Source organism: Palaemon carinicauda, chromosome 2 (genome assembly GCF_036898095.1).
Source record: "Palaemon carinicauda isolate YSFRI2023 chromosome 2, ASM3689809v2, whole genome shotgun sequence".
NCBI lineage: Eukaryota > Metazoa > Arthropoda > Malacostraca > Decapoda > Palaemonidae > Palaemon > Palaemon carinicauda.
Window position 1 is genome coordinate 145390606 of NC_090726.1, and position 20647 is coordinate 145411252.

The window sequence follows — 20647 nt, forward strand, 5'->3', positions numbered from 1 at the left end:
CTACCTTGTTTTGAGTATTGATCTCCTGTCTGGTGTTCAGCCGCTGATTCTCATCTTAATTTGTTGGACAGAAACTTACGGTCTATTAAATTTCTTATTCCTGATCTAGATATTAAATTTTGGCACCGTTGTTCAATTAGTTCATTATGCATGTTGCATAAGATTTTTCATAACTCTGACCATCCTTTACATTCAGATCTCCCTGGACAATTCTATCCTGTTCGTCATACTAGGCAGGCAGTTGATTCTAATAGGCCAGGCCTTCTCCATCATGAGGCTCAATACTACACAGTATTCTAGAAGTTCTATTCCTGTGTATACTCCATGTCTCAGTATGGACGGACAAATAAAACTAAGTCAAATCAAATTTCATTTATTGAATTTGGGTACGACTGTTCGTATAGCACTCGGACGTTGCTGAAACACGATGTCTTTACTTAAGGCATTTAGACTCTTTATACATACACCATTACATTTAAACAATCATGATAACTACATTTTGCTGATCCAAACAAAAAGCTTAATAACATCAATTTAATTTCTTGTTTGTTTTATAAAAGCTTGTCCGTTCAGTCCAACGTCTGAAGCTGAATGACTTGTTCACCGCCTAAGACCAACCGAGCAAAACTTACTGACACGCCGCCTACTGGACATTCCATCCATCAAGGAAATTAATTTTCCTCTTATTCATAAATTCAAACGTGGAAAATTACCTTTCCTGTATATACTCCATGTCTCAGGATGGACGGACAAATAAAACTAAGTCAAATCAAATTTCATTCTTTGAATTTGGGTACGACTGTTCGTATAGCACTCGGACGTTGCTGAATATAAAGAACGGGGGCCTTCGTTTGTAATGAATAAATGTTAAACATGTTTGGATCAGCATGATAATGAACAAATACAATGCTTCTACAAGCCAAGACTTAGAGATACTTTTAACATTTCATCGATACTATCTTTCACATAACCGTCTTTTGCGGTTTCGCTAGCCCAACGACCATGCCGTTTAAACATACGATCTTTGACACCGTTGTTAGCTGCTGCGGTGGCTCCTCCAGATTTCTAAAAGCGCACAAACGCTCCATGATATTTTGAACTGGTAGAATCTGCCCTTGATTTCTTCAACAAATCCGGAAGTAGGTGCACTTTTCCCGCCATCACTTCTGGGAGCTGATCAATTTTGGTCTTATGGATCTGAAAAAACACACGTAAAGTCGATGGTTAATAAAACTGAAATTGGACATAACTTCAATATAATACATTTAAACTTTTAAAGACCAATTCAAATATACCTGCACCTACGCAATACTGCTTGTGCTTTCAAACACGGCAATACTGCCTTTGTTATAACTGCGCCTCCGCAATACTGCTTGTGCTTTCAAACACGGCAATACTGCTTTTATATAACTGCACCTCCGCAATACTGCTTGCACTCTCAACCTCAAGTACGCCAATACTGCCTTGTTATAACTGCGCCTCCGCAATACTGCTTGCGCATCCAAGCACGGCAATACTGCCTTTATTATAACTGCGCCTCCGCATTGCTGCTTGCGCTTGCAAGCACGGCAATACTGCCTTTATTTATATAATACTTTTTTTGAAATAAAACTGCCCTCCCACAATACTGCTTGCACTTCCAAACACGGCAATACTGCCTTAATTTATATTATAATTTCTGAAATATTACTGCACTTACGCAATACTGCGTGTGCTTCAATTACCACTGACTATTTTGCATCTCCGTCTTTAAAGTTATGTTTTGAATGCAATATCAAGTTTGTCAATTTTCATAAAACCAAAAATTAGACAGTGTAACTTTTATACAAGCAGTTCCGTACGAGGGACGTAGCCTCACATTCGCCGCAAATATAATATTGACTAACTTATTGAAGAAAAATCAACTTTCAGTGCCAACATACGGAAATTCAAATCAATATTTCCAAACATACCTTTTCCACTCCTACTTGACACATAATTCTCTCTGTTAATTGGTAAATCGAACCAATCAACTACCTCTGGTATAAATGACCCTGTTGGACAAAGAAATGGCCAAAACAAAGCTGATTTCCAACAAGGCACAACAAGAACTCCAGCAGCTTTGTCAAAGGCCATTTTCTTGATAACCTGTGTAATGACAGTGATTGGGGGAACAAATAATCCGAATTTTCCTCCCCAATGTTCTGAGAAAGCGTCTATACCGTTACACGTGGGACTCCAATATCTTGAATAATACGAATTCAGTTTCGCATTATGTTCGGAAGCGAACCAATCAATATGTGTATTTCCAAATCTAGCCTGAATCATATCAAATATTTTAAATAAGATACCCCAGTCATCAATGTCTATAATCTTTGACAGATAATCTGCTTTTTCATTCATTGTTCTAGGAATCCATTCCATTTCCAACAAAATAGACTTTGCAATACAAAATCGAAAAATATCAATAGCTATACTTTGCAATTCCACCTTCATAGAACCTTTCGATACGATCGCTTCAACCCCTTGATTGTCAGTAAACCATTTCACCCTCTGACCAGTCAGAATATGATCTAACGACTGTAAAACACGATAAACAGCTACCAATTCTCGCCATGTCGAAGACTTAAGACTTTCTTCAATGGACCATGTACCATATGAAATACCGGTTTTCGCACTGACTGCATAGCCAGCAAACCCTGTACTACTAGCGTCAGAATACACAATTTTTGAGCATTGAAAAGACACATTGATATGTTTTATATTCAGTTCCGACAGAGATATTTGCCAAAATTCTAGTTGTCTCTTACTTTCATCAGAAATTTTTATATACTGATCCCAGTGACTAGCAGCGAGTACGTCAATACTTAAATTTCGGGTCATTATTTGAGAAACTTTTCCTATGACAACACTCATTGAAATAATTTGACCAATACACCTCGCTACTTTCCTGAAATGAACGTACCTGTGTACTTTAATACTATTCAATATTTCTGAAATTGCATTGATGCACTTAAGTAATCTTCGATCAGGGATGAATATCGAACTGTTTCCGGAATCAAGCATCACGCCTAAAAACTCCAGAACCTGAGTGGGTGACCAAATACATTTCGTTGCATTCGGGATAAATCCTGATGACAACAGATCATTTTTTATATGCTGGCTAAGTTTAATTGCGCCATCAAGAGATTGCGAACAACCGTATCCATCATCTACGAACATGGTGACAAACCTTCCCTCTCCGCGCCATTTCTTCAGCAGCGGTCTAGTCAACTTTGTAAACATATAGCAGGCGCTTGAAATTCCGAAAGGGAGAACATTAAACTTGTAAAAATTAGTCTTTCCTTCCCTATTTATCCAAGAAAACCCAAGGTATTCTGTGTGAGGCTCATAGATGTCAACAAAATGATAAGCGCTGGTCAAATCAAACTTAATTTGATAACCCTTGCTTTTAAATAATGATAATGCAATTCTAATATCTTCATATTTTACAGGTTGTTTCCACAAATGCTTATTCACTTCTCTTAAATCAATAATAAGTCTTTTACGTTTAGAATTTTGAATGGAAACAGTCAACGGATTTACAACATGGGGGGCGCTTTCGCAAACTGATATTAGTGCTCTATCTACTAGATCTTGGATAGCTTCTGAAACAAAATCAAATTCTAACAAAGCAGATTTATTGTTTTTACAAAATGTTCTCGAAGGTTTCGAATACAAAGGTAACTTATAGCCTTTTTCTATTACGTCGAGTACAAAATCACTCGAGCCAATTGACCTCCAAAATTGAATATGTTTCTTTAACCTACCCCTAACTATTATACTTTTCTGTCCCTGCTCATATTCATAAAAATCATGGGTAAATCTATTATAGTCAAAATACTCATCTTCTAACAAGTCTGTTGACACCTCCGGTTTACTTCCTTGCTGGCCCACCAGTTGCCTGCTCCCCGCCGGCACTGGCTGCTCCGAAAAGGGTTGCACCTCTGGAATAGGGACAATTCCGCCGGAAATGTGAGAACTCCCCACAAGCAAAACAGGGTCCTGGAGCGACGAAGCCGGAACTTCCGGTGTTGAAACTATTGGTGCTGGTTTGGCCACGAAAAAACCTGCCTATTCCAACCGGACCGGATCCATATGGTTTGTGACCGGAAACGTCTGAACCCCAATAATTGTTTCTGGCAGTAGAGTCAAACGACCGCCGAGAACCGCCTCGGGGATAACTTCGAGTCTTCTGCTTTTTAAGCGCCCTGCTCTCAGCCTTGTTTATTCTAGATTCATCCTCGCTGTCGGACGCAACAGGATTTGTTTCGTACTGCCTGACAGTTTCCCATCCGCCTGCTGATGTATCGGCAATTCTAACAAGTTTATTCCTTTTATGTACTTTGTCTCTAATTTCCTGAAGCTGTTCTCTCACATAGTCCAATTTTCCGTTTTCTACGCCCCAAAGGCACTGGTTAATTGCATCTTCAAGTTCACTATTAAACTCATATTGGTGTTTGTTTCCAAGAAATTTCCATGACAAGTCCTTTTCAGTTTTTAATTTCTTCACTTCAGTGGCAACGGTTAATGAATTGCCTTGCACATCTCTTTTTAAGTTCGAATGTTCTGCCAAAATGGTATTCAATTGAACTTGAATACCAGAGTCACTATCACCATTGCTTGCCATTTTAAGCCGTGTAAAAGATTTGCCACGCCTTTGCATATATAATAACCGGTGTTATAAAAGCTTGTCCGTTCAGTCCAACGTCCGAAGCTGAATGACTTGTTCACCGCCCAAGACCAACCGAGCAAAACTTACTGACACGCCGCCTACTGGACATTCCATCCATCAAGGAAATTAATTTTCCTCTTATTCATAAATTCAAACGGGTAGTTGAATCAGTAGAACTTCAAAAGTTCAAAGTAGGAGCAAATGTTTTCATGTTGAGCAGGCTGACATGAGTCTTTTTATTGTTCATATATGACATATCTGTATTTGACATTGTTAATAGTTTATATATGACATATCTGTTTTTGACATTGTTAATAGTTTATATAGGACAAATCTGTTTTGACGCTGTTACTGTTTTTAGAATGATATATTGTTAATTTATTCTCATCATTTATTTATTTCCTTATTTCCTTTCCTCACTGGGCTATTTTTCCCTGTTGGAGTCCTTGGGCTTATAGCATCTTGCTTTTCCAACTAGGGTTGTAGCTTGGCTAGTAATAATAATAATAATAATGATAATAATATTGTGGTTTATAACCGGTTGCATATTACCTTATTGTAAAGACATTAGGCGGTTCTAAGACAATCGGATTTTATGACGTTATATTTTTTATTGTTATTATTTGCGTCAATATTTTGAAGGAAGCTTTCCATAAGTGCCCAAAACAATGATGATTTTTTTCCCTGTGAAATAGGAAATATTGTACAATAGTTGATCATACTGGGATCTCCTTACTGGATAAGTTGGCAATCTTATCTTAAAAAGTTATGGGCCTTAAAGGTTACCCTTTTCTTTCTTTCCTTATCCAAAAAGCTATGTTGTTATTCTGCCAAAAGGTTTTATTATTTTTCGGTGGGTTACGCTTGAAATTAATTCCTTATGATTATAGAAGAATACACTGAAATTTACAGTACATGCAAAATTTTACAAAATATTCTACATTAGCAGTTAGGGGCCCGTTGGGCCACCCTATCATTTAAATGCAGCCTTTTTTTAGGAACACGGCCAAGGGATGAAGCAGCGATGAAGCGTGATTGAACAACAAAAACGATACATTTTCATTTATAAATGTTTAAAAATGTCAATGGACAATACATTGGGTCATTTGATGGTTTATAGCGTGAAATGCAATACAGAAAATCAAACTGCCAGAGGTATCTTTAGCGTAAATCTTTCACAATTCCTGAAAGAATCAATAATGATCATTTGAATAGGTGATCTCTCTAACATGAATTTGTTACGATAAATATAATGGTCTCAATCACTTACCTATTTTCAGTTTACTACACATGAACGTCATTTCGTGGTTGGATTTTTTTTCCCAGATGCAAATGTTGATTTTTTGTAGCCTATATAATAACTGGGGTCCTACAGGTCCTGTGTCACATATTTTGAAGTAAAGGTAAATCTTTACCCAGATCCTGCATTCTTGGCAAAAAAATTAAAACTTCCCACGAAACGCTGGGGGCCCTGGAAGATTATTCCACTACAGCATGAACCTTCTCTTTGCCCCGTGGAGTACTTTGAGGCCTACCTGTTCAAGAGCCGGTCCTTTAAAAGTGGTCAACTTTTTTAAGGGGAGACGACAGGATCTAATCTTTCTCAGAAACAGTTAAGGTCCAAACTCCCCTATTTCATCAGAAGGGCTGACCCTGAAAGTATTCCATCGGGTTGTGCCCCTAGAAAAGTTGCCTCTTCCTTCATTTTTTTTCCAATCTATGTCCTTTGCAGGCTTACAGGCTACACAGGATGGAAATCTTCAAGAGTGTTCTTTTAACATTACTCACGTCGGTTGGAAGAGATTAAACACTTCGTACTACTATGCAAATCGTGACGAACACAAAAACTTCTTTCCTTTTGTGTTTATATAGATTAGATTTATCCATGAAGTCTAATATATATATATATATATATATATATATATATATATATATATATATATATATATATAATGTACGCATCCCTCCTCTCGCTAGGGTGTGACTACCCCCTCCCGCCACATTACCCAAGGGACGGGGAGAGCTGAGCGTGGACGGATATATATGCAGTATATAAATATATATATATATATATATATATATATATATATGTATGTATATATAACCAGACAGTTGCTCTTTGTTATACATGGGAGATGTGTACGTGTAATTTCGTTTGTATGCATTAACAGTTCTATAAATTGCTTTATAGTGTACGTGAAATAATTCATGTTATTTAAATTAGCACATCATCCTTTTTCTGACCTCGCCAGAAATAAAGGTGGAATGTACATGGGAAAGCTAATTGATGGGTCACGCTTTGTTATGCAAAAAAAAAGAAAAAGAAAAAAAAGTGAAGATTTAAATTATCGAGCCACTGACAGAAGGGAGAACGTAGAAAGTTTGCCTTTTGCAGATCAGGATGTATTCTCTCTGCCTTTAATCCTTCATGCGTGTAATATCTCCGGTGGAGGATTGTGTGATGCCTTTTTTTAAGTTTTTTTTTTAATAATCTTTTCTGCAAATACCACCTTATTTATACGTGCGTTTGATGCGATGTTTAGATATTCTTATTGTTGTAAAGTTCTTTTATTACTGACTGTAGTCTTGTAAAAGATAAATGATTTGATATCTATAACAGTTTCTGAGCCCTTACATAGATAAACAGTCTGGGACTGCAGAGTAAACTCTGTGTGACCGGCTTGGCGTGCCGCACGTGTTTTATACACGCTTGTACATTGTACCGGGTTTGCCAGTGTCGTTGTTCGGGAAACTGCAACATCCGCCTTATGTACATCTGCCTTACTCTCAGGATGGATAGCGAGATTCAGTATCCCTCAGCATTTTATTTCTGATAGGGGTGCCACTGTCACCTCTCAATTGTGGACATCATTAGGGAATCTCCTTGGAAGCACTCTACATCAGACAACCGCCTACAACCCTGCTGCTAATGAATGGTTGAACATTTTCATCGCACCCTCAAAGCAGCTTTGTTGTCCCGCTGCAATGACTCCAACTAGTTTACTCAGCTTCCCTGGTTACTTCTCCGATTAAAAACTACTCCTAAAGACGCCCTGGTCGTCTCGGCAACTGAAATGGTGTATGACGACACAAATCGTCCCTGCCGATTTTTTTTTCACGTCCACAACCATCTCTAATAATTTCCAGCACCTACGTCAAATTATGGGAAAATTTACTCCTTGTCGCCAGACTTACAAACCCCAACGAAGCAACACAAACCAACAGATCTGCACTCAGTAACGTACGTTTTCATTCACAATGACAGTGGACTCAAAAAACGCTCATTATATAATTGATATAAGTACAAGGAGGTAAGGTGTTGAAAATGCAAGCCGTAGAATGCACTTCGTTAAGACCGCCTTCTGTTAAAAGTCATTATGGCACTGGTGACCTCAGCAGAAAATTGTGAAATAATATTAGTTGACTTTGGTGACTTGAAAACAGGGTTGAGTAAGGTTAGAGGCTTTCAATTTCATCCTGAAAGATTAGGCTAGAACAGTAGAGTATTGACTTATCGGGCTATTAATTTTGTGGATGATTGAATGCATTAAGTATATATATATATATATATATATAAATATATATATATATATATATATATATATATATATATATATATATGTAAAATTTTTCCAAGTATGAGATTGCAAGTCCCTGGCCGTTTTTCAACTGTAGACTCCGCCGGAATCAAACTACAGACCTTGCAAATATGAACATAAACCTGTTGCACATACACACACACACACACACACACACATATATATATATATATATATATATATATATATATACCCATATATATATATATATATATATATATATGTGTGTGTGTGTGTGTGTATGTATGTATGTATATATATACACATATATAGAAATATATTTATATGTATATATATAAATACACACACACACACACCGAATATACCTGAATATGTATGTGTACGTGTTAGTTAGTAAAGAGAGGCTGAGACATTTAAACAGTATTGTCCTGTCACCATTATTATTCCTTCGTTATCTTGAAAGAGAGGAATGGAAATAGAAGAAAAGAATGAGAAATTTACCATATGGAAGCGATTCTTTCGTTTTTTAGGGCAAACAGGAACCTGGGGTATTGATTAAAGTTACTCTTGCTTTATATCCTTACTGTATGGACTGAAGATACATATTCCCTCTCTCTCTCTCTCTCTCTCTCTCTCTCTCTCTCTCTCTCTCTCTCTCTCTCTCTCTCTCTCTCTCTCTCTCTCTCTCTCTCATTAGATTTAATAGATTTATGGTAGTGCACAGCTTACGAAAAAAATGAATAGCTAGTAATCTATTTATTAATCCTTTAACAGGTTATCTAAAAGATATATATATATATATATATATATATATATAGATAGATAGATAAATAGATAGATAGATATATGATTTATATAAGGAAAATTAACACAACGTCGTGTTGAAATGGAAGGCAGCGTCGCCATCAATCATGGCTGAAGAGGCAATAAAAGCAAGTCCGAGCCTACGTGTTACTGCTTTTCAAGATGTACCTATTCAGACAACTGTCTAACTTCCAATACATTTTGTAGTGCCTCTGCTGGTATGATTATTAGCATGATATATTCACACTAAAATTAAAACTGAAAACACCCAACAGAAATGTGAATAGAATACCAAGGTTTGAGACGACTAAACTTCTAGAAGATGGCCACAAAACTCATGCAATTGAATTTAGGAATCGATTTGCAGACTTAGAGACTTTTAAGAGACGAAGAACAGAGACTTAACGAAGAACTGTGTGATATTAAGAACATGCATCAGCCAGTTGGTAGTGAAGCTTTGGGACATGCAGTTACAAGGAGAAAGCCGTGGATATGAAATAATACTTGGGATACTTGAAAATTAGACAAGGACAGAAATTGGTTGTTGAAAGTTTTCGAGAATGTAATGAAAATTACAAGGCAGAGTATGCTATGTATTCCAGTATTGATAGTTAGGTCAAAAGAAATATTTAGACAGGAAAGCAGATAAGGCCGACAAAGCTCTGAATTGAGGGGGTGGCTATGGTGTAAGAAGGGCTCTTGGAATTGTTAACGAAATCTCTACGGTGGCAAAGAAAAAGAAGCAAATACCCATCAAGAAGAGAGATGGATTTGTTGTAATAAAAGAAGATGAAGAAAGACAACGTTGGATAGACCACTTTAGCAAGGTTAGGATTAGGCAATATGAAGGGAATAATTTGATCGATATACCTGAAGACCTTAATGTGCCCATGAATGAATTCAGTGTATTTGAAGCCCCTGGATACGATGAAATAACTGTCGATATGATATTGGCCGAAAATGAAGTGACTCCCGGAATACTTGCAAGATTATTTTGTAGAATGTGGGATGAAGAGGCAAAACCTGATGAATGGGAGCCAGGAGTGTTGGTAAAAATGCCAAAAAAAGGAGATCTGACTTTGCAATAATTACAGAGGCATATCACTTAAATCAGTTGTCAAGGAAATATATAGTATGCTTATTCTAAAGAGACTAGCGAGAAAGATTAATGAAAAGCTGAGAGATGAACAAGCAGGCTTTAGAAAAGGTAGAAGTTATATTAACCAAATTTTCATTTCAAGATATGTTGTACATAAATACACTTTTGATGGCAAGTGTGGACTATGAAAAAGCCTTTGATATAGTGTGCACCAGCCAGTTTTGTGGAGAGTCCTACGTTATGGAGTTCCTCTTCATCATTCTCATCATCTCCTACGCCTATTGACGCAAAGGGCCTCGATTAGATTTCGCCAGTCGTCTCTGTCTCGAGCTTTTAATTCAATACTTCTCCATTCATCATCTCCTGTGTCACGCTTCATATTCTTCAGACATGTGGGTCTGGGGTCTTCCAACTCTTCTAGTACCTGGTGGCGCTACAGGACAATTACCCCCCCCCCCCCCCCCGCGGACATCTATCCCCTTAGGACAACTACCCCCTGGGACTATTATCCCCTTAGGACAGTTACCCCCTTAGGACAATTACCCCCATAATTGTTAATTTGTTAAATGAGCCTTTACTCACTAGCTATTCATATAATAGTTAAAGATTTCTAAAAAAAAATAGATATCTTTAACTCTTACTTTCAGCTCTTTTCTTAAATAAGTTCAGTATCATTATTGGTTGCTTACTGAAATATTGACTTGCTCCAAACTAAGATTATTTTAAAAACTTTTTCGTATATTTTACAGAAGTTACTTCACAAGACAAATATGAAATTCCTTAAAAGTGAGAGGAGAAAAGCTAGTGTTCGAAGGATACCTATATGTTAAGTAAAAGAGTTAGGCCAATATTGTTGTGTCTTATGAGTGCGATGAGCGTAGAAATAAAGGAAACTGCAAAGCTAGTCAAAATGGATAGCCAAAGAAACATAGCTGTTGGTCGAATGCATGAGCACACTCATGACCCAGATGCTGCACAAATTGAAGCTGGCCGAATATACAAAGTATGGAAATGAAAGAAGTCAGCACAGAGGAAATTGCTCAACAAATATTTGTAAAGCATGTCTTTGGTACCGATAAAAACTTAAAATATCTAGGGGAAGCGTTTCATTGGATTTAGATGGTACGTTTAAAACTATACCTAGGAATTTTTTGGCAACTTTAAACAGTTCATGCACTTATTAATGGCCATACAGTACCCTTGGTTTACATTCTTTTAACTGACAAAAGCCAAGCAGCATACACTGCCCTGATTGAACAATTGAAAAGATTAGCTCTTTTTATTATCTTTTTTAATCATCTAAATGAATATTTTAATTACTTTGTTTTCCATTAAACTTCTTTTAAAAGATGATTTTCGAGGGCGGCAATTGTCATAAGGGGGTAATTGTCCTAGGGGATAATTGTCCTAAGGGGTAATTCTCCTAGGGGGGTAGTTGTCCTCGGGGGGTAATTGTCCTAGAGCCCCTGGTTGACCCCAGTTAAATGTTCGGTGAACTAAACTTACTTGAGGAGTGCGAAGAGCATGCCAAACCATCTCCATTTACCCCTCTCCATGATCTTATCCTCATATGACACCTGAGTAATCTCTCTTATAGTTTCATTTCTAATCCTGTCCTGTCATTTAACTCTAGTAAATCTGTTGGAGATTGTTTTATTGTCATACCATGACTCGTGTCCATATAGTTCCTCTAAAGTATGTAAATTTGATTAAGTCTGTCCAGTGCAAAGTTAATGGTAGTGGAATCCTATCAAAGGAATATCCAGTGAACAGTGGAATACTCCAAGGAAATGTGTAGTCACCTATGTATTTCATCCTCCTTATGGGTTCTGTATTGCATAAAACTGTTTGGAATGGTAAAGAAGATTGGTAATAGGAAATTAGCTGACCTAGCCTAGGTTATGTTGATGACACTGTCCTTGTTAGCAAAACACCACAGGATTTGCAATGCAGGCTTACCAGAATGCATGAAATATCACATAAGATAGGGATCAAGATGAATAAAAGAAAACCAAGTAATGAGGAGAACGGAAAAATGTAATGGAAGAGGAAATATCATTTGAAGGAGAAAGTGTTAATGAGGTAGAATCATATTATTTAAATATTTAGGAACAAATGATCTCAAACACAGGGTCTTTAGAATTGGAGTTTAATGAAAGATTGCAATAAGCAAATCAGACAGTGACTAGGTTAAATAAAATTTATAAATCAAATCGCCTGAGATTACAAATAAAATCAGGCTATTTATCAGTTTAGTGAGATCGGTGTTACTGTGTGGACAGGAGGCGTGGTATGGCAATGAAACAATATCCAACAGACTTTGTAGATTGAGAACAAAGCCCTGAGAAAAATACTGGGAGTTAAATAGTAGGACAGGATGAGAAATGGAACAATAAAAGAGATTACTCGAGTGCCTTATGTGGATGAGATCACGGTGAGTAGGAGATGGAGAGGGTTTGGGCATGCTCATCGAGATCCTCAAGAGAAATTAGTTCACCAAACTTGTAACTGGGCTCCGCAAGGCACTAGAAGAGTTGAAAGACACAGGACTACATGGCTGATGACTATGAATCGTGATGTAGATGGTGAAAGGAGAATTAGTGATTTGAAAACTCAAGATAGAAATGGCTGGCGAAATCTAACCGAGGCCCTTCGCGTCAGTAGGCGTAGGAGATGATGATAATGATATTCACTCCTTCAATAGTATACTGAAAAGAGGACTCGATTTTTAAGGTGCTTCAGTATTTTGGATTACATGTATATATTTACATTGTTTAAAATTTACTAAACTTATAATGGCCGTTTTTCTAACCTGTGGGTGGAACCCAGTTTCTCTCTCTAGTGAGACGTACAGTATGTCTTGACCATAAGACCAAAAGACATACGGTGTGTGGTGATTAACATTAACTGCAATATTTTAGAGTTAGATTCTCGAATAACACAGAATCAATTTATTTTATTTCGTTAAATTGAAATAAGTAGCGAAAGAGCTACTTAGCTAGTCATTTGTTAGTCGACTATGCAAATGCAGGCACTAAAAACATCATGGCATGAATCATTTGCTGGGAACAAGAGGGTAATATATATATTATATATATATATATATATATATATATATATATATATATGTATATATTATATATATATATATATATATAAATACATATATATATATATATATATATATATATATATATATATATATATATATATATATACATACATATATATGGAAGGAGTGTTCATTCTAAAGGTTTTTGGTAATAATATTAATCCTTTATTCAAATGATAAACGACGAATGCTGCACATATTGACAAGCTCTTTTTCTGTGACTAACCATTTTAGTAGGCTGAATATTGAAAAATATTATTATTTAATGTTTATATACCTAAATATTCCCTTATTTATACATGCAGTTTTTGTCGAAATGGCTTTTGCGGTTCCCCTTCACATCCTTTTGTCAGGGAGGAATTTGCGTTTGATGTGTGGGTAGTATTATTTATGCCGGAAAACAATGGGGTGTCCATGAAAGAGAGTTATAACTCCATGGGTTGTTTTGAAAATTATTTCATATACAGGAACATAACAGTTTAGCTGATAGGTACTTTGATGCTGGAGCAGTTTTTTGACTGGTGTTGAAATTCGTATGCCTTTGTGGTGTCGTATTTGGCGGAATATGTGGTTATATTCATATTAGGTTTTTTAACAAAATTTTCTTTACATATTATTGATTCTACTTTTTGTGTACAGAAGACTTTTCCATGACAATATACTCCTTTCCCCCTAACTTTTATATTTGAATTAATGATCTTGTTAACATTTACTTCTATAATGACCGACATTTGTTATCAGATTTAGGTTTTCATTAGTACTTTTTTTTTTCTTAGTTTTTCTTATTCCCTTCTTTCCTTTTCGCATATCATATATTTAATGCGTACATTCTCTAGGTATGTCAATGGAATATGTATGCGGCTTCGCTCATCATGAATAACAGTAGAATATTTATGTTTTGTCTTTTAGAAGTATATAGCTGACTATATCAAACCGCACTAGTAAGAATACAGTAGATATAGATGTTATATTATATCGACACGATTACAGCCAAGATGGGTCGGTAGAGATAAATAGAGTACATGTACAGTGTATGTCGATGGAGAAAGCTATTAATCTTGGAAAATTTGTTTTATTACCATTGGTTTCCCTCGTAAACTTATATTTTCATAGCTTTATAGATGAAAAGTACAGAATTTTGAAAATTAAATTCAAAGTCGAAACTTTCTCTTATTTCTCATTACTGACGATAGAGATAAGACACATTTGGAACATAAATCGTTTTCGACTCCGTAATTTCTGTATTATTTGAATCACTGCACATTCAATTGCACCCCTTTGATGTCTTTACGTGTCATGGTTAATATAGTCATTTGTATTTCAATCATACCTCTCAAAACAAAAATGAAAATTTTTGTCTTCGGTCGAAATTTGATTCATTCACAATTTTTTTCACTTCACTTATTTTTACATATCCATTTTTAATACAATTAGAAGAAAAGCCCCGAAACCTTTTTGTTTCCTTTTACTGAATCGGCTTCTGATCCTCGCCGTCTTTTTCTCGCGACAGAATCTGATTTCCTTCATTTTTCTTTGTCTCACGAAGGATCCTGATTTCCTCCATTTTTCGTTTTGTCACAAAAGAATATATCAATATTTTTTTTTTTTTTTCGCGAATCAAAGGAATTTGTTTCTTCTTAAGAAAAGTCTTTTAGAATGGTTAAGAGTTTATTTCAATAATTTTATCTTAGAATTATGTATTATATTTCATCCAATTTTCGAAAGTATTATTCTCCATTCAAAAAAAATATAGGAATGAAAGGTCTTATTCGATTCACGTTATAAGGTTGGTGTTATAATGAGGTTTTAATGTTTACATTCATAGTATATTAGTAATTCAACTTTTTAAATCAAATGAATTGATAGATAAATTAATAAGAATTCCATGGGGGTTTTATTCATTATATATCTTGCGTTTGTTATTCATTTATTGTTGATTATTAGTATTTGTATATGGAAAGCGTAAAACGAATTCTCTTTTTATTAATCGAAATGCAACGATTAATTCATTGTAACTGCGTTATGCAAAATTTTCATTCCATTTGACATATGTCATGCTCAATGTATATTTCATGAGAACGTTGTTTTATTATTTTAAAACTTATGTACTTTTCGTTTTGCCCGAGTGTTAACCGTTGAGAGGCCTTCCTTTGTTTGCGTCTGCTGTGATCATTTGTGCTGGTCTGGATTTGCAGTACCCTTAAAGGGGAACAGACGTCACCCACATAACACTGGTTTGCACTTTCTGAAAGAGCTCTGCTGAAGGACTCGTATATTGGTGGGCTTTGTCGTAGACGTCCTGAATGCTTCGGTCGTTTCATATGGCATTTCTTTAGGGTTCATTAGACTGCCTAAGAATATGAAAATATCAGGTGTTATTACTTCCTTCTTTTATTGGTATAATGAATTTTTCACCAATTTCATGTTGCATGTTTATGGAGTCTGAGAACCGTTGGTATGAATATGTCTTAGCATTGTTGCTATTATTATGATTATTAATTGCTAAGCTACAACCCTAGTTTGAAAAGCAGAATGCTATAAGCCCGTGGGCTCCAACAGGGAAAAATAGCCCAGTGAGGAAAGGAAATAAGGAAATGAACAATAAAAAATATTTTAAGAACATTAACAACATCAAGATAGATCTTTCATATATAAACTATAAAAATTAAAAAAGAACAAGAGGAAGAGAAATAAGAAGTGTGTGCCTGAGTGTACCCTGGTACAGAGGCTGTGGCACTACCCAAGACTAGAGTGCAATGGTTTGATTTTGGTGTGTCATTCTCCTAAAAGAGCTGCCACTGAACAATTGTAATGCAGTAGTTATCCTCTTGAGTGAAGAAGTATTGTTTGAAATTCTCAGTGTTGTCAAGTGCATGAGGACAGAGGAGAATATGTAAAGAATAGGCCAGACTATTCCGTTGTATAGGGAAAGGAAAAATGAGCCGTAACCAAAATGATGGATCCAATGTATTACTGTCTGGCCAGTCAAAGGACCCAATAAAACTCTAGCGGTAGTAGGCTATCTCAACTGGTGGTTGGTGCCATAGCCAACCTACTACCTATGATATCTTTGTCTGCATCTTTTCCCACATTATGTGGGGTTGGTGTTTCTGGCCAGCGTTCTCTATCTACCTCTGTCCCACACTTCGTCATATATATGCCCTAGCATTAATGCTAATCTCACAATTTCCATTGGCCATATTGATTTTGGCTAATTTTTCATGGCCGGATGCCTTTCCTGCCGCCAACCCTCCCCATTTACCCGGGCTTGGGACCGGCACCAAGTTGAGGCTGGCTTGCTCCCCTCAGTGGCTGGGTTCTACTACCTATGATATATTGCTCTGATATGATACAACCTCTCTTAAGATTATCTGTCATTGAATTCTGTATGTGGCAAGAATGCTTGTGCTAATATGTCTTGCTTACATTGGGTATTGCGAAAATTGGATACATTATGTGTGGTTGAGACAGGCGTCTCACCTTTAAAAGTGTCGAGTTTTAATTTGATTATAGTTATTAATGTTTTACCTCCGATAGAAAATAATTTACTATTTCTCTTATTCTATGAATCTACGCTATCAAAAAGAAGAGCAATCACTGCATTCATGTTCTTAAAACTTCGCTGGCCATAACATAAATTTTGGCTATATTCAAGCGAATTATAAAAACAACATTAATCATAACGACGAGGATGATGATGATGAGGGTTAACCATAATATGAATTATAGAGGAAACGCAGTGCAGAATCAGTATCATGTAAAAAATAAAAAAAAAATTGCCAGCGTAGTTGATACATTGGTAAGAGAAGGATTTTTTTTATTCATGTAATTTAGCGAAACCTATTGTAGCGCTATTGAAAGTGTTATTCTTACCCGCATCATCCCAAAGTACTGTTTTTTCTTGAGCATCAAAAGGGTAACACTTTCTGAAGCAATCGGAAGTAAATGCCTTACCACTAGAACGGCCAAAGGGGTCACTTTGATCCTTTTTGAAATTCAGACTTACATACTTTTATCATTTAAAATGGTGGACTTTTATCATTATTGGATAAGTGTCCATTATGTAGCATAACCAGGAAATGAGAAAAATTGTATACAACAGCAAAAAAAAAAAATGCAGCCGTTCCTAGCACACTATAAGTACGTTACGTGCAAGGATTTTCCCATGGCTTTAAAGCTCTCCCAGTTCCATTTAATTATAGAAACGTGTCTCTCGATGGAATTATTAAATTTTTTTCTAAGTTCAGATTGCAGAATATATTTACTTTTGATATTCAGAGTTGCTTTCATAGAATATCTGTAGGAATGATTTGTATTTGTTTATCTATGTTCCTTGTCCTTTTCTTTTATCCCAAGATATGAAAATATTTCCTCTGGTAACATTGATTATATTTCATAAACTGTGTCAGTGACGGAATGTTCTAAAAGTAGTTTTTGTCTAGTCACTAACATTTTTTCTTTTACAATGCCAGATTTTAATATCAATGTCCAGCAAAAAAGAAGTAGGTATATGTCACTAAAGAATAGGATATGACATATATTCTAATTTACACATGTATGAATTGCGTTTTACTACGAAAAGAGTAAAACAATTTATAAAGTATTTACTGAAAAAGAAGCATTTCTCCATAGTTCCATTTGAAAGGTAATGTTTAATTTTGATAACCATTATGGTAACTTATTTTTCATTTTTAGGAACATCAACAGGAATTTTTTCATGGAAATTCTATGCATGTTGTGACAAGGGTTACATTGATACAGATATTTCAAGTCATCACTTATTGTCATTCATAGTAAATCGCAATGTGGGTTTCCATTCGTACAGTACATTTCAGTAATGGAAACTGAATTGGAAGAAGGGGAAACAAATAATGCTTTGTAGTGGAAACATTCTATGGAAGTATTTTCCAGTCGCAAGCTCTTCTATTTTGATCCCTTTCCTGTGCTTCTTTTTTTATGAACTAAGGACACTAAACCCGAGTTCCCCGCTGTGTGATTTCTCCATTGCAAGCTGGTGATTGAGGAACCACCTACAGTCCATGCCTGAGTTGATCCCTCCTTCCAACCACAAGGATAATATTTCCTGACATCCAGTTCATCGTGAGTAACATTTTCCTTGACCACTGTATTTATTTAAAATTCTTGAAAAAGTCCAAACACACACGCCATGGGATATTCTATAATTCAAAGAGCTTAAACTAAGTGGTTTCCATAAGAAGGTAAAATATGCTTCTTATAAGAGAAATGGTGCCTCCTAAGATTTGGAATGCTTTTTCTGATCTGGTATATGTAAAGCCAACTCCTGTAATCGGCATTTAGATAACTGAATCCTGAAGTGCGTTTGTGTTTGTCAGTTTACTAATCTACTAATATGTGATTATAATCTAATGCATGCTTAAAAATACATATAGAACATTTCTACATGTTTTTTTATTTATATTTATAGTAAGCATCGGGTACATATGATTATTAACTGATATGTATATATTTTCTCACAGCTTAATCTTTAATCTTGGTCTCTTCAGCGTTACTGATTAATTTTTCCTTTCAGGCCCCTCTTCTGGAGAGCTAGAAGAGAGCCAACCGCCGGACGAGAACTTGGACCATCCACAAGTGGCACATGGAGCTCATGCCAGTGACAGACACCATCATCACTCTTTCGACGCTTAAAAAACGATCTTATTTCATGAAAAGATTTAAAGTATTCACCTCCACATTTTTTATAGTTATTCACTTACCTTTTAGAATTTTCTCGACTTAATGACTTAATAAATTCCCTGAAACGTTTGAATGCAAAACATTCTTGATGTTAAAAGATGTTTGGATTATTTTACTCCTTCTCTTGGAAATGCAGAAAAATATTTACCCCAAAGCCAGCGTCTGTCAGGCATCTGTCCTTTATGTATTTAGGAAAGGTTAGTATGTGTTTAGTGGGCCTATCCTTATTTTGCCCACAGACTTGACGAAGAATTTCCCGTTTAAGTCTCTAGGCTTCCATAGGTTTAATTTGTTATCTCAATGACACCCAATGTTTTCATGGACTCTTCCCAAGGGTAGGGCTGCGGCCGTTGTTGTAATGACTGGAATTAGCTACGACTACCAGAATTGTTATCTCTATGATGATATTAATTTTAGAATTACTCCTCTTTTTTTCCTGTGATGGCTATTGATTCTGACTGCTCCTCGGTTGCTACTATAGAAGAACTGTTTAGGTTTTTAGATGGGTAACTTTCACTTCGTAGACTAATAATATGTATCTGTTCACACGTGACTGTTACTTTGTGTTATTTTTAGAAATAAGGAAACTACTTGATGAAATTGAAGGCGAAAGCTGTTTTTATAGTTGCCTGTAGATTGGACAATAACTAATTACACGGCAAGCATTTAGTTTTTAATTAAATGTTAAATGTTTGAATGTCAAATGTTATCATAATAGGGTAATTGTTTGTACAAAACAGCCTACAAAAACATTTTCATCTTATCAGTTTTGTATTGATAGGATACAAGCCTATCTCAATAAATATTTTTCATTTAAAAAGTGTTTAATTGTAGCCTAACATTTGAAAATTATATTGCTCTGTCGAGTTATATTTTCAGTTATCATAAATTAATTTATTGGATAAATAATGATATAAAATATATTGATTAGAATGAAAAGATTTATTTGCTATAAAGATTTTACTATATAATGTTTATTTCAGTTTGGCCAAGATGGAAAGGAATCAATATTTTATCTATAAAATATTGCATACAGTAAACGGCAGGACGAAATGATCTTTTACTATGTTACAAAACCTCAAATATGGATTTAAACTTTATGTTTGCTTCTTCTCAGTCTTTATGTTTATTTATTGAAACGTATTCGTGTTTTTTTCTTGCCTTTAACTGTTACCAGACATAATACTGAAATATCACTGAAGAATGTGAACTCAATCATAAAGCTATAAATCCATCAAAATATGAATGCAAAGTTCGAGTTTTTGCACCCAGACATGAAAGTTTATCCAGTTTTTTTTTTTTTTCGTCTTATTGTTACTTTACGTAAAAAAGGTGAAATGATATAAAAACTGTCAAGGAATCTAATTTTAAATGACTTATCAGGCACCGTCCTTTAGAGAAATTCATTGATACCATTAAACCTTTTGCTATGGCTCATGAAACTACAGTTGCCAAATTGCCCAACACCTTCGGACGGGGACTATTTTAGCAATCTAATTTCATTAATGTCAAGACAGAAACAATTACTTAGTTATCTTGATAATTTTGATGCCACTACTAAGGCAAAATTGTACATCTTAAAAAAAAATAGGCCTATTAATGTTTTATGATTATAATTTTGATAATTAGTGCAAAGGTACCGATAAATGTATAAGCGTACT

At 35.5% G+C, this 20647-nt stretch overlaps 1 long non-coding RNA gene across 1 annotated transcript in view; it reads left to right on the top strand.

Annotated features, from left to right (window-relative positions):
* Positions 1-19806, top strand: part of LOC137622226 (uncharacterized) — a 142541-nt gene extending 122735 nt beyond the window's left edge. Inside the window, exons 3-4 of the long non-coding RNA XR_011040389.1 lie at positions 18235-18368; positions 18820-19806. This is a non-coding gene — a long non-coding RNA (uncharacterized lncRNA). The remainder of the gene's footprint in view (positions 1-18234; positions 18369-18819) is intronic.
* Positions 19807-20647: the final 841 nt, after the last annotated feature.